This window comes from Carlito syrichta, unplaced genomic scaffold (genome assembly GCF_000164805.1).
Source record: "Carlito syrichta isolate Samal-C Ts95f unplaced genomic scaffold, Tarsius_syrichta-2.0.1 Scaffold308023, whole genome shotgun sequence".
Classification (NCBI taxonomy): Eukaryota; Metazoa; Chordata; class Mammalia; order Primates; family Tarsiidae; genus Carlito; species Carlito syrichta.
The window spans coordinates 22,655-26,799 of NW_007252119.1; positions in this window are offsets into that span (position 1 = coordinate 22,655).

Below are 4,145 nucleotides of genomic sequence, written 5' to 3' on the forward strand. Positions count from 1 at the left end.
GTACTATCACACCCAGTTATTTTTTAAAAAATTTTGTAGAGATGAGGTCTTCTGTGTTGCCCAAACTAGTTTTGGCCTCGCAAAGTGCTGGGATTGCAGGCTTGAGTAACCACACCCTTCCTCTTAATTCTTTTTAAAATGTTTGGTAGAATTCACCAGTGAAGCTATCTAGTATTATTCTGTTGATTGTTGGGAAATATTTGATTAATAATTCGATCTCTAGTGATTTTAGACACAGTAATAATTTCTATTATTTCTTGAGTTTTTATTATTTTTTATGTTTCTACAAAACAGTCCACTTCATCTAAATTATCCAATTTGTTGGTATACAATTGTTTATAACATTCTTGTATGATTTTGTCATTTCTGTGAAGTAGGTAGTGATGTCTCTCATTCCGTTTTCAGTGATTGGAGTCTTTTTTTTTTTTTTTTTTTTTGAGTTGGAGTCTCACTCTGTCGCCCAGACTGGAGTGCAGTGGCCAGTCCCGGCCACCGCAACCTCACCTGCTGGGCTCCAGCGATCCTTCTGCCTCAGCCTTCCAAGTAGCTGGAATTACAGGCATGCGCTACCACGCCCGGCTGATTTTTTGATTTATTGTAGAGATGAGGTCTCACTGCCCAGGCGGGTCTCGAACCCGCGGGCTCAGGCAATCCACTCACCTCAGCCTCCCAAAGGCGCGGGATTACAGGCTGAGCCACCGAGCCCGGCTCGAGTCTTTTTTTTAAAAGTCAATCCTACTAAATGTCTGTCAATCTAGCAGATCTTTTTAATAAATCAAGATTTGGTCTCTTTGAAATTTTTACTGTTTTTCTATTTCATAATTTATCTATCTATTCTTTAATCTTTATTATTTCCTTTCTTCTACAGGATGTAGGTTTATTTTACTCTTTAAGTTCCTTAAGACTTATAGTTATTGATTTGAGATTTTGCTTCTTTGTAATTTTGATATTTATAGTAATGAATTTCCATCTGAAAAGTGCTATGTCTCCGTTCCATAAGGTCTGTTGTGCTGTGTTTTTGTTTTAATTTGTCTTAACATAGTTCTAAAATGTCCATAGTGAATTATTATTTGAGTCTTTCGTTGTTTTAAGTATTGTTGCTTAATTCCCAAATATTTGTTGTTTTCTCAGTTTTTCTTTGGTTATTTATTTCTAGTTTCATTCCTTGTTTTTACATTTATTAAGACTTGTTTTATAAGATAGCACACATTCTATTCTGGAGAATGTTTTATGTGCATTAAAGAAGAATTTATATTGAGCTGTTTTTGATTGTAGTGTTCTGTGTATTTCTATTAGTTCTAATCCATTTATGTGTTATTTCTTTTATTCTTTTATTCATTTACTGTTTATATTTTAGAACTGTACATTTCTGCCTTCAACTCTGTTTATTTTTTTCTTTTGAACTTCTTTTTATTTATGCTAGAAAACAATGACATTAAAATATTTTCTTGCATATAAATAACATACAGACTATTCTTAAAGTAAATGATTAGCGATGTTAGAATAGATTATCCACTTCTACAGTGTTTTCATATCCAACAGAGTTAATGCACAGCATATAAATACTCAAGTCCAATATTAAAAACTCAGATATTAGAACAGATTTAATGAAGCTTTGTAAACTTTATCAATATATCTACAGTGCATTTATTTGTGAATGATTATTATTTTAATAACTTCTCTGTAAAAAATAAGTTTCATAGTTTGATGCATATAATTTTTGATCTCTGAGTATGAACTTTTAAAAATAACTTAATAGGCATTTCTACCTTCCTGTCAACATGACAGCAAGAAAATAACAAGTTTCTAAGGAAGTGATAACAGATAATCTAGTGATTCCAGTCACAATATATTACAGGAAGAGGTACCCATGTCACTGCAAATGTAACATGTATTTTATTTTCTTCCCTGATTTGGATAACTAAATGGAACAGAAGGAGAGTAGTGACTCTGATGTCTACTTCCTTGGTACATTTTTGACTTTTTTCTGGGCAAAGAACACCACATTGGAACAGGCAGAAATATCAGTTCTAAAATTTGATATGCAAAGCTGGGGTTTCTGTCATCAAATTGGGTTTTACTTCCTTATTTGTTTTTTCTTCTGAAGAAGAGCTTCCAAAATCATAATCAGAGGTAAACATATCAAAAGGCCTTGAAACTCTCTTTGACATTTAGTCCTTGTTCTCACCTACATTTTTAAAGCTTGCAATAATGAATGCATTGCTTTTCTTCCTATACTGACAGCACTCATGGATCCACCCAGAAAGTTGGCGCTTTAGATAATCACTGATCACTGTATTGAACAAAGCTGTTCTGACAGACTTGTTAGACAACTGCATTAACTCTTTGAAACTTATTGACAAAAAATCATTTGTAGTCCTGTTCTTTTGATAGATTTTCAGAACAGAAATGATATTTATATTTTTCTTGAATTGTTAGAGTGAATTTCTCAGCAAACCTCACAATTGATTCTGTTTTTTACTTTATCATGTTTTAAACAAGGCATGTAAAAAAAAGAAAAGAAAGAATGGCAGCAATTTCATTCTTTATCTTTCCCTCCACTACCATTTTGAGACTATAGATTTCGCAGCCCCGACTATATCTAAGTAGAGAATCAAGGGCACTGCCTCAGTGGGCACAAATATAGTGTCTAGGAGGACAATACTGTCGATTTTCGCTTCATATATTATTGGACTTTGTTGTTTGTGGGTATATATTTACAATTGTTATATCTTCATGATGAATTGAATCTTTTATCGATATCGTATGTTCATTGTCTTTTGTAAATTTATTCAACTTAAAATCTAATATGATATAATATAGCTACTCTCTCTTTTGGTTACTATTTACATAATATCTTTTTTCTATTCTTTTAATTTCAAACTTTTTGTGTATTTGTATGCCAAGTGAGTCTTGTGAGGTGATGATTATTGGCCTCCTGAAGGTTTGTTGAAAAATCACTAGCGTGATGCAGATTGATTCACAGGAGCAAAAGCATACAAAGCTTATTTAACGTGTGCATATGAAAGCCTTCAGTATAAAGCCCCATTTATAGGAGGGAAAAGAAGAGGAATTTTATGAGGAACAGCAAATGATTGAGAGAATGAATAAGTGGAGGAAACAGAGAATGACTTATAAATAATTATCTTTGAAAGTTGAATGAATCTGAGAGACAGGCATTGTTTTGTAAAATAGTTCTTTCCCTTCTTTCTTGCAATAGATACTTTTAACAGGGAAAGAAGCAGCCTGGGTGAGACTATGAGGCAAAATGTCATACAGTGGGTTGAATTTTCCTTAATCTCTTCCATCTCACTTAAATAGTGTATAAATGTGTCATGTTTTTTGTCCATTCTGCAACTTTTTTTTTAAACCACAGAGTTTAATTCATTTATATTTAAAATAATAATGATTTAGAAAACACCTCTGTCATTTTTCTGTTTTCTGTGTGATTTATATATTCTGTATTTTTCAATTTCTTCACCACTGTTTCATATTCACTTGATTTAACAGTGTAAAATTTTTATTCCCTTCTTTTATAAATTTCTGTGTATTTTTAGTTATTTTCTTAGTGGTTACCTTGGCGGTTACAATTAGCATCATAAATTTATACTATAAACTTAAATGACTAGGTTGAATGATGACAGCTATTTCAATAGTATATCAAATATTTTATTTTTATACATTTCTATTCCTCCCCCTTTACGTTGTTATTGTCAGAGATTACATTTCTATACCCTGTGTCTGTATTAACCTTGATTTTTAATTATTGTTTTCTGCATTTGATTTTTAATTCTAGAGAAAAAAGGTGGTACAAATCAAAAGTGCAATAATTCTGGCATTTACATTTACCTATTTATTTATCTTTATCAGTGTTGTTTTTGAAAAAAATAAACATAACTTTGAGTTACTGTTTATATGCATGGGGCGGATTTGCCAATAATGAACTTCCTTAGCCTTTTTAAAATCTGAGGATATCTTAATGTCTCCATAATTCTTGAAAAATAATTTTGCTACATATAGAAAATATAGTTGATAGTTTTAATTTTTCTTTCCACACTTTAAATATGTTGTCTTACGGATTTGCATCCTACTTGGTGTCTGATGAGAAATCAGCCCCTATTGATAGAGGAGACCCATATCATATG